The sequence below is a fragment of the Schistocerca piceifrons genome, chromosome 11 (genome assembly GCF_021461385.2).
Source record: "Schistocerca piceifrons isolate TAMUIC-IGC-003096 chromosome 11, iqSchPice1.1, whole genome shotgun sequence".
NCBI lineage: Eukaryota > Metazoa > Arthropoda > Insecta > Orthoptera > Acrididae > Schistocerca > Schistocerca piceifrons.
Window position 1 is genome coordinate 9,111,265 of NC_060148.1, and position 12,082 is coordinate 9,123,346.

General features: G+C 43.7%; 1 protein-coding gene across 1 annotated transcript in view; it reads right to left on the bottom strand.

Annotated features, from left to right (window-relative positions):
- LOC124720206 overlaps positions 1–12,082 on the bottom strand; it is a 209,286-nt gene that overhangs the window by 110,504 nt on the left and 86,700 nt on the right. The gene's annotated exons all lie outside the window — the stretch shown is intronic.

Here is a 12,082-nt window from a genome sequence, read left to right on the forward strand (position 1 = left end):
TTATCTAGTTTACGGAACATATGTATCTTTCTACTTGGTTTAGTTGTCCTTTGTACTTTGGTAATCATTCTGCCACAACCATGTCGTGGTCACTGATACCAGTTTCAATGTGGACATACTCAGAGAGGCGGATCTATGTGCTGCCATTAGATGCACTGTTTCCATCATGGTGGGGTACCTAACTATCTGTTCTACGTAGTTTTCAGAGAAAAAAATCAAACAATGGAAAAAGCAGTATGCAATGTAACAATATTATGAGAAGGAAAGTAGCTACTCACCATATAGCGGAAATGCTGAGTCTCAGATAGGCACAACAGAAAGACTTGCAATTAAAGCTTTCAGCCAGTAACGCCATCATCATCATCATCATCATCATCATCATCAACACACACACACACACACACACACACACACACACACACACACACACACACTTCCACAAACCCAACTCACACAAACAACTGCAGTCATGTGTGTGTGTGTGTGTGTGTGTGTGTGTGTGTGTACTGTTGATGAAGGCCTTAATGGCTGAAATCTTTCAGGGGACCACACCCCACCTATCTAACCCATGTTAAATTAGGCAAGTATTTGACCCATTTCTGAAAAAAACTATTTGATGCAGGACCTTAATATTTTTACTGTATGTTACATGATGCTGATAGAGTCAACTGTACTAAAATCTACTTTATCCATTTTATAGTTTAAGAAATACTTTTTTTAAATTTATTAACAAAAAACGAAGTTTTTTCTGCAGAAAATATTTTTTTGTGAACTTCCTAATGGAGGAACATTAATGAATGTATGATGTGATTCTTGGGTTTCTCCCGGCGTATTTAATAATCAAAATATCCACGGGTAAGCTGCCGGTCTATAGTGTCCAACGGGCACAATATTTCGGCGATCATACATGTCGCCATCATCAGGTGAACTGACGGACTGAGCTCCTGTGAACGTGCCGGCACGGAGATCCGTACGCTATGGCTGCTCAGAGGGAACTGGGTTCGGTCGCGGCGGCGGCCGATTTAAATACCCTCCGCCCGCGGCGCGCTCCCTCCGCCGTCCGCGCCCAGCGCCACGGTCGCGCGGTGGAACAGATTGCGACGGCGTCTGAGATGACGTCGGTGTGATGGCTCTGTCCGCCGTGGTCGTCACAACTATACGTCTGCTCGATTTACTCTTGATTAACCCGATCGCTGGTTCCCAAGCCTTGCTAAGATTATAGCCACAGTCACGGTTTATGAGGTCGTCATTGGTGCGAATTTCGATGGCCTCTCTAACAACGCTGTCCCAGTATCTCGACGTCTGTACCAGAATCCTCGTGCGGTCATACTCCATGGCGTGATTTTCCGACAAACAGTGTTCAGCGACCGCTGACTTGCTCGGATACATCAGTCGAGTGTGCCTCTGGTGCTCACGGCATCGATCCTCGACGGTACGCATCGCCTGACCAATATACGACTTGCCACATTGACACGGAATCTGGTACACGCCGGCCTTCCTCAAACCCAGGTCATCTTTGGCGCTCCCCACCAGTGCACGAGTTTTATTTGGAGGACAAAACACAGTTCCGACCCGGTGTTTCTTCAGAATGCGGGCGATTTTCCCCGAGACTGCAGGTCCAAATAAATACAGTTTCATTAACAGATATCTTACGTCTATTGCGGGTATACAAGGAAAAGGGTGAGGGTGACATATAAGATGATTTTCCAAAGTCTTTATTTGCATTTTCACAAACATGGTATGTGCGATAGGCTATGACGTCACGGTCGATGAAGCTTTCCAGTCCCGATACATTGGGTACGCCTGTACCACCTCGTACAATTGCGACGGTTAGCCAACCATTACCATGGTTAACTTCAGTATTGATCTGAACGATACATTCTCCCATGGTAATGGTTGGCTAACCGTCGCAATTGTACGAGGTGGTACAGGCGTACCCAATGTATCAGGACTGGAAAGCTTCATCGACCGTGACGTCATAGCCTATCGCACATACCATGTTTGTGAAAATGCAAATAAAGACTTTGGAAAATCATCTTATATGTCACCCTCACCCTTTTCCTTGTATACCCGGCACACTCTCGGGGAAAATCGCCCGCATTCTGAAGAAACACCGGGTCGGAACTGTGTTTTGTCCTCCAAATAAAACTCGTGCACTGGTGGGGAGCGCCAAAGATGACCTGGGTTTGAGGAAGGCCGGCGTGTACCAGATTCCGTGTCAATGTGGCAAGTCGTATATTGGTCAGGCGATGCGTACCGTCGAGGATCGATGCCGTGAGCACCAGAGGCACACTCGACTGATGTATCCGAGCAAGTCGGCGGTCGCTGAACATTGTTTGTCGGAAAATCACGCCATGGAGTATGACCGCACGAGGATTCTGGTACAGACGTCGAGATACTGGGACAGCGTTGTTAGAGAGGCCATCGAAATTCGCACCAATGACGACCTCATAAACCGTGACCGTGGCTATAATCTTAGCAAGGCTTGGGAACCGGCGATCGGGTTAATCAAGAGTAAATCGAGCAAACGTATAGTTGTGACGACCGACGTCATCTCAGACGCCGTCGCAATCTGTTCCACCGCGCGACCGTGGCGCGGGGTGCGGACGGCGGAGGGAGCGCGCCGCGGGCGGAGGGTATTTAAATCGGCCGCCGCCGCGACCGAACCCAGTTCCCTCTGAGCAGCCATAGCGTACGGATCTCCGTGCCGGCACGTTCACAGGAGCTCAGTCCGTCAGTTCACCTGATGATGGCGACATGTATGATCGCCGAAATATTGTGCCCGTTGGACACTATAGACCGGCAGCATACCTGTGGATATTTTGATTATTAATGAATGTAGTACCAGAGGTGGCTTTTTATGTTATGCAGAGTATCTGAAAATTTCGTTCATTTGTCTATGATAGTTTCTGATATAATGGGGCATATGTACTGAAAATTTTAGTTTGTGGGAAATTGATTTTAAAGAAAAAACTTTTGAAATTTGTTACTTACAGTTAATTAAAACTGCCCTGCTGCATACGATGGCCCTCCTTTGGCCTCCAGCAGGTCTACCAGATTGTTTTTCCACCTTCCTGGATTTCTGTCTTTCTTTCTTGGCCATATTAAAAGCAGACTGACTGATTTATCAGCTACATCATTTGCATCGGGTCCAATGTCTTGCACAGTAATGCTCATGCCATCCACAGATATAAAATTTTTTGAGTCCCCTGAGATTTTACTGTCTGATCTTTGATGTATAGCATGAAAACAATGTACTCAGAACAGAACTCTGCAGTAACCCCCAATAACATGATCCGAATCAGATTCAAATCTCTACCGCCCTTGCAGACACTTAAGGAGAGTACAATAGGTGATGTGGGTATAAAAATGTGAATTTTTTAATGGAAAATTGTTGTTTGGAGTTCTCTAATTTGGTGCATGTTTTGTTGATTTTTCAAACAAAGGAAACTCCAGGTTTGAAAATCAACAATATAAGGAGAAGGTACATTCCTATTCACTGTAAAGATGAGTTGAGTTGCAGGCAGGAACAACAAAAAGATTGTTACACACTTAGCGTTCAGCCAAATCCGACGCCGCCGACTCCCCCCCCCTCCCCCATTCATACAAGCAAGCAAGAACACCTCATGCACACGACTCCCATATCTGGCAGCTCAGAATGAAATGCCACTGGCATTTTCTAGTCATGCCTTATATTCTCCTAAACACGCCATTAATGCCGTGCTACTGTCTCAAATACAAAACAATGAAACTGAATTTTTTGTGCTGACTTGTGCCCTGAAATCAAACTGTGATTCTGACGACAAATTATGTGCACCGAGATGTTCCACTGCTCTCTTGTATATTGAATCTCAAAAACTCCACAAGTGACTAATTGCTAAGACAGTGGCCACTAATTGCAAAGGGAAAACAAATATTAAAAATCAGTTCCAACATGATATTTTATAGCAGGAATTATATAAAGCAAGGGGATTCTCTACAAAAGGAACAGCTGCTAAGCATAGCTAAATTTAGGGAATTGTTCCATATGGGTGTGAAATATGAATGGTAGGCTGTTACAGGGAATGTTAAAGATCAGATGCTCTGATCAAGGAAGGAGTTATGTCGTCCTCTAAAAAGTCAAGAAAAAATGCCTAATAAAGAAGGAAGTGAAAGTGTTGAGCACATATTATAACATAGCTCATTTTTGCAACCTACGGTTGGTGGTACATGGGAAGGCCTAGATATGTGAATGAAAGACAAACAAAGTCATGCGGAGCAGAAGATGTGAAAACATCAATAAATTTAACACCAATGTTGGGGACCAGAAAATAGGCGAAGTGAAGTAATTCTGCTACACTGGAAACAAAATATGACATGAGAGATATGAAAGAGGGTATAAAAAGTAAACTAGCATAGCGAAAGAGGTCACTCCTGGTCAATTGAAGATTCATTAGAGGTAGAAACTTCTGAAAACATACATTTGGAGTACAGCATGCACAGATGTGAATCATGGACTGTGGGAGAAGAGAAAACAAGTATTTGAGAGATGGTTCTACAGAAGCAAAAACTAAATTATGCCAACTGATGAGCCTAGAAATGAGATGTTTCTCTGCAGAATTGCTGAGCAGAGAAACATGTGAAAAACAATGACAAGAAGAATGGGCAGCCTGATGGAACGTGTATTAAGACATCAGGGAGAAAGTTACTTGGTAGTAGAGGCAGTTCTAGAAGGTAAAAACTGAAGGGGAAGACTGAGATTAGAATATTTCAAACTAATAAATGAGGATCTTACGAGAAGAGACTGAACAGGAAATGAAATGGCAGCAGTTACGTCAAGCCAGTCAGAAAACTGGGGACAGAAAAGGAGGTTCTTATCCTCGATGTTTGATAGAGCAATTATTTGATACGATGATAGCCGACAAGGAGAACAGGTGAAGAAATGCGTAAAATCATCTTGTTGCTGATGACCGAGAAACAACACCAACACGTGTACACAACACGTATGAGATATCACAGAAAGTGCCAAATTATGGTCACACGTATTAAGGATGCTATAGTGTATATTCGTGAAGGGACTTCACAGCAGTGCTACCAACCTGTGTGGAGAATGCTCTATTGCCATAGCAATGAGCTCTGTGTAGCTGAACGGTGGCTTCGTACTGGCAGTAACGGCAGAACCAGTGTTGCCGAGGCGTTGCTCCTCGCCCACCTCTCTGCCGGCACTGCCCGCGGCGGTTCCCACACTGTCGATACCAGTGCCACCGCCGCTACCGTTGACGGTGACACCGGATGTGGATGCCAGAATAGTCGTGTCGCCTGTCGACACCGTTTTGTCCGACGCCAGGGTGTCGTCCTCGCTGCGGCCGCTGCCAGGGTGGGACGAGTCGGGGGCTGCCTGGTCACCGTTGCCAACCTCAGGCGGGGTGGCGGTACTATTTAAATGGACAAACACAATATTCAGTCAAAAATGGCTCTGATCACTATGGGACTTAACTACTCAGGTCATCAGTCCCCTAGAACTTAGAACTACTTAAACCTAACTAACCTAAGGACATCACACACATCCATGCCCGAGGCAGGATTCGAACCTGCGACTGTAGCGGTCACGCGGTTCCAAACTGAAGCGCTTAGAACCGCACGGCCACACTGGCCGGCACAATATTCAGTCATTAAAGATCCGAGGAACTCTATATTGGTTACAGAAAGACATTCAATTACATCTACGAAGCATACCTAGAACTGAGACCAAAATGAATAATTTACTACAGGATGTAAAATGAACTACTTAGTAGCTGAGAGAGACTACAAACTAGATTTTTTTTGGTACATTACCTGACAGATCGTGGGACACACACTATGTACCTGTAAAAAATCAGAGGCCTAATGAATGACAATCACACCTGTGGCACTGTAGACACTCTGGAGCATGCTCTGGGACTGTGCACTACAAAGATATTGTAGCGGGTCGTAGTCCCCAGGTACAGCGAGCACCGGGTCTCGAAGCACCACTGAGGAAGAGTCGACCTGATGTATCTGACTATACAACAGTCACAGTATCCAGGAAGGCCAAGGAGGGCTTTATGAGGAATTCAACCGTATGCTAGCATACGCTGTACAGTCGGACTGAAGGCAACCGGGGTCTGCGACAACTGAATGAAATTGTTTTCGAGACTGTCCACCGTGTTAGTGCTAACAGAAATGTAGCTAGTAAGGAGTTACAGTGAATCGTGTAATCAATTTCCCAAGCAAAGGGAACCTTCTAAAGTTGAAGTGCACCCTCCCACATGGTGGTCAGGCACCGTCGACTAGAACCTGGATGACACTCGTGTCTAAATGGATTGTACCGATTTCATACCTAGAATCTATAGCAACCTCAACAGCGCTAGAACACCGACTGACAAAGAAGTTTAAGCACTGACAGATGTCAGAGTTAACTTTTTACACGTACACGCCATCGGTGGTTATGTGAATGATTTAGAGTTGTAATCCTGTGCACAGGCAGAATGGCCACCAGAGTGCATTAGCTTTGTTCGTGTTACCAGCTCTAGTACAATATATAGTAGGGGGTATGCATCAGACATTGAGTGATTACAGTGATGATGCCGACACACGTTAGACAGCGTTATCAGTATCTGACAGAGTGGGCAGGATATTTCTCATTTCAAGGCACCATGAGAGGTAGTTGAAACCGTGATTGAGAATGTACGAGGGTAGTTCGAAAAGTTCTCGGAATCACCACAAGAGGTCAGCACTAGTGCAACAAGTTGTTCACGTGATATTCATCTGACTGTTGCCTGTAAACACGTGCCACGTCAGTGCTCTCGGGAGAGAGCTGTGGAGGTGACGTGGCTCTGTTGTTGTTCCCATGAAGTGATTTGTGAAGACGGGAGGGGGGTGGGGGGTTGGGGGAACTGAGATTCGAGCACTGATTAAGTACTTTGTAAATAAAGGTATGAAAGCAAAGGACATTCGTGCAATTTCCAGAATACAGTGGGGGACTCTGCTCCTTCAGATACAATTGTTGCCAAGTGGACAAACAAATTTAAATTTGGTTGGGAGAGCTTAGACGATGATCCGCACAGTGGTCGGCCAAGATGTGTCATGGCTCCAGAAACCATTCTAAGAGTGCACAAAATCGTCACAGAGGATCGCCACCTGAAAGTGTGTGAAACTGCTCACCCTTGCCAGATGTCACCTGAAAGCGTACATCACATTTTATCTGAAGAATTAGACACGAAAAAATTATCCACAAGACGGGTGCCGCAATTCCTTAACACTGGATAAAAAACGCATGAGAATGGACATATTGGAACAATGTTTGGCCTGTTTTATGAGAAACGAACAAGATTTTTTGTGCTGGTTTGCAACCACAGACGAAAATGGGTGCACTACTACACACCAGAAACAAAACAACATTCAAAGCAGTGGAAACATGCTGATTCTCTGCCACCAAAGAAAGCAAAGACAATTCCTTCGCCGAGAAAGGTCAATGCATCAGTATTCTAAGATGCGGTGGGGATTCTGTTAGTAGATTATCTCCCCACTGGGCAAACAAATACTGGAGAATACTATGCTAACCTCCTGGACCAACCGCAACAAAAGATATGTGAAAAAACGCCAGGTTTAACAATGAAGAAAGTCACCTTCCATCAAGACAATGCGCACCTGCACATCTGTGCTGTCGCCATGGCAAAATTACACGAACTAAGGTATGAATTGTTGCCACACCCGCCTTATTCACCTGATATGGCTGTCAGACTTCCATGTGTTCCCAAAACTGAAAATTTTTCTTCGTGGTCAAAGACTCACTTCAAACAAAGAATTAGTAGTTGGAGTTTAAAACTATTTTGCAGGACTGCAGGAAAATCATTTTTGAGATGGGATCAAGGCACTGGAATATCATTGGACCAAGTGCATTAATCTACAAGGAGACTACATTGAAAAACAAACAAAGTTTCTTCTATTCCGTTCCGAGAACTTCTCAAACCACCCTTGTAGCTCAGTTGCTCCAGTCCTGGGTGGCCTCGAGTTAAGAGGGCAATGCTCCTCTGTGGCCAGACGGTGGGGCTTTGGGAGGTGGTGAGCGACTGGAAAGATAAGGCACTGGAGATCTGTTTTTGTACAATGTTGGGAGGATTAATACAGTCTGTAAAAGCCTCAGTGAGATCATCAGTATATTTTGAGAGGGACTGTTCATCACTGCAGGTGCGATGACCGTGGATGGCTAGGCTGCACAGAAGGGACTTCTCGGTACGAAATGGGTGGCAGCTGTCGAAGTGGAGATATTGCTGGTGGTTAGTAGGTTTGATGTGGACGGAGGTACTGATGTAGCCATCTCTGAGGTGGAGGTCAACATCTAGGAAGGTGGCCTGTTGGGTTGAGTAGGACCAGATGATGTAAATGGGGGAGAAATTGTTGAGGTTCTGGAGGAATGTGAATAAGGTGTCCTCACCCTCAAACCAGATAGGAAAGATGTCATCAATGAGTCTGGACTAGGTGAGGGGTTTAGGATTCTGGGTTTTTAGGAAGGATTCCTCTAGATAGCCCACGAATAGGTTGGCTTAGAACGGTGCCATGCGACTGCCCACAGCTACACCTCAGATTTGTTTGTAGGTAATGACTTCAAACGAAAAGGAATTGTGGGTGAAGAAATAGTCGGTCACGGTGACTCTGAACGAGGTTGTCGGTTCAGGATCTGTCAGGCATTGGGAAAGGCAGTGTTCAATAGCAGTAAGGCTATGGGCATTAGGGAACTTAATTTAAAGGGAGGTGACATCAATAGTGACGAGCAAGGCACCGAGTTGTAAGGGACAGGAACTGTGGAGAGCTGGCAGAGGAAATGGTTGGTATCTTTTGTATAGGGGGATAGGTTCTGGGTAATAGGCTGAAGATGTTGGTCTAAGAGACTAGAGATTCTCTCAATGGTGGCACGGTAACTGGCCACAACGGGGCGTCCTGGGCAGCTGGGCTTATGAACTTCAGGAAGCATGTAGAAGGTAGGAGTGCAAGGGGTGAGGAGAGAGATTGACTCTGGGGAGAGGTTCTGGGATGGGCCTAAGGATTTGAGGAGCGACTGGAGATCCTGGTGGGTTTCTGGAATGGAGTCATTGTGGCAAGGTTTGTAGGTCGACGTATCTGACAGCTGGCGGAGTCCTTCTGCCAGGTAATCCTTGCAGTTCAAAACAACAGTGGTGGAGCCTTTGTCTGCAGTAGGATTATAATGCCAGGATCAGTTTTTAGGTGGCAGACTGCAGTTCTTTCTGCAGATGCTAGGTTAGTTTGTATGCTGCGGTATTTGAGGAATGATGATGAGGCAAGATTCAAATTAAGAAATTCTGGGAGGTTAACAGGGGGTGATTTGGGGGCAGTGGGGGTGAATCACAGTTGGATGGAGAAGTGAACTGAGTCAAGTAGGATTCAACATTGGTCTTTGGTTGAGCCTGATTGGTAGGGTTGATAATGAGAAAGTATTTCCACTTTAGGGACCAGGAGAAAGAGAGAACGTCTTTAACAAGTCCTGCATGATTGAATTTGGAAGTGGGGTAAAAGGTGAAGCTTATGGAAAGGACTGATATTTATGCAGGGCTAAGGCTTTTGGAGGAGAACTTCACGACAGTGTTTCAGGCCTGTTGAGGTTGTAGATTCTGTGTGGTGGTGGGAGGGAGTTTTGGAGGGAGTTTGTGGGGTAAATGTAGTAAGTATGTCTGCGAGACAGGGTTTGTCAACTATGGGGGGCCGTCAGGGAGGTTTAGAGGTTGTTGTAGAGGTGGTGGATAGTGGCAATCAAAGGTGGAAGTAGGAAGTGAGCAGGGTGGAGAGTTTTTTGAGGTGGCGTTGTGCACACTGCTCTACTTCCTGGAGGGCTAGAGTTTCAATCTGTTATGGGTTATAGGAATTTAGGATTGCATAGCAGAAGAATTTTACGGATGGAGAGAAGGTGTTGCAAGGAGGTTTGGGCTTGACTACGTTGATGAGAACTATGGATTGGCGAAATCTTAACATAGGGAGGCCATTGTGGAAGAAAGGGTGGCAGATGGAGATGTGTAATCTGATGGTAAGGCTATTTTGGGGGGATTCCACGAGTGAAGCAACAGTGCAGGAAGAGTAAGTGGGGCTGGGTTCTGGCTACGGATAAGGAAACATTTCTGTATTGGTGCAGATGGAAGGAGCATGGATCCATGGTGGTGGGGAAAAAATGCAAAAAATACGTAAATAATGCAGAATTATGTCTGAAAAAATCGTAAAAATACACCCAAGAACATGGGAAAAAAATCAAGAAAAGGATGAAATGAGAAGCAAGATGAAATCTGAGAGAGTACAAGGACAGTCAAAGACGAAAATTCACACAATCACAATCAGATAAAAGTAAAGATATAAATAGAAAAATATTTTACTGTGGGTTGCAGGTATGAGGGATGTGTGAAGAAGGGGGATGGCAAATATGACAATGTGACTCGGTGTAATAGGTGCGAACTGGGACTGAATGGAGAAGGAGTGAGGGAGGGGGAGGGTAGGATGTGAGGTACAAGATTGTGTGCGAGTGATCATCATTTTGAACATAGCGCAGTTTGTAAGGCGACAAGAGGAACACAGGAAAGAAGAAAGAAGAGAAAGAAGGACGGACATTGAGTATAGTAATGTATTAGAAAATGGTAATAAAGGAAGAAATAGTAGATGTAGATGTAGGGTTAAGTGTAGTTTTGTAGTGGTAGGAAGAAGTTTCCTATCTTTTACCTTCTTTGCCTGTTTGTTGTAGTATTATGTTTTTTCACAGTATTGCATAGTACCTAGATATTTTAAAAATGTTTGTTAGTAGCAGGTTTAAATGATTATTATGTACACTTTTTATAATACACAAAAATGTGAATCGGATGACCTATGCTAAGTTTTTCACAAAACAGGTCGTGAATGTGAAGAATGTATAAATGTATAATAATTAAATATTCTCCACCATTTTCTAAGAAGTCTATTTGCAGGTTTGTAACTGTTAAAGCATTCATTTTGGAAATGCAAAGTCCACAACTAGATTAACTTTCTTTGATGCGTTGGCTCCAGCTATCTGTGAGCCATGTAAAACAATATCGCAGAGGAATTGTTTTTTCAAATGAGGTTCTTCTTCCTCTATCTCCCCATCACTTTTTCATTATTTCATTCTGCTGTTAATTTTGGTGTTGAGTGAATTTTCTTCCATGTTGGCTAAATTTTTCTGAAAATCTATTAAGTTCTTCTTTTCTGAATTTTTATGTTTAAAATGTATTCTTCAGTTACATTCTCTCTAGTCCCGAGTTTCTCTGGTCTGTTGATTTTGGAATTTTATTGTTACTGAAACACACTAAGATTTCTTTAAGTAATCTACTATCCTCGATTTTATATGTCCGAAGATACTGACCTGCCCCCTCAATTAGGAATTTTTTTAATAGGTCCCCCCCCCCCCCCCCCCCAAAATGCAATCCATTTTCCTCTACAACGTATTACAGAATTTTTCAAAAAATTCTCCTGTTTCTTTTTTTTCACCTTTTTCTATTTCTTATACTCAAGCATGGAAATTTACTGTGTTGCATAGAATGCATGCACTTTTATATCTTTTTCATAGTCTCCAATTTTCGTAACAATGAAAACTGATTTATTGTTTTATGTCTACTCGAAGAGATGATATTCCATCTTCATCTTCTGGGTCAGAACATTTAATTTTTTTGACTTCTTTAATTTACCCAAAACGTGTGTTCAACGATTTGTGAGTACCCCCAATATTTGTCATATATTCTGTTTTAGGTGTGAAGATTCTCTGAAATATTTATATGGTGACAGTTAATTCTATAGCTTTACCAAAGACTCCACTGTCATCTGCAGTGGCAAGGGATTTAATTTTTATTTTATTCATACCAAACAAACAAAATAAACCAGGCACCGAAAATATTTATAAGACTGACTCAGAATTGTTGTCTTGGGGAAATGACTCACTTTGTGACATTTCATACAGAATGGTGATTTAATAAAATTACTAAAACTGCCAATTTATTTCCTATCCCTACTTATACATCAGAGGAACTGGTTCAACTTGCCATTGTGCTATTTATCTTACGTGCAATTTGCTTTATAC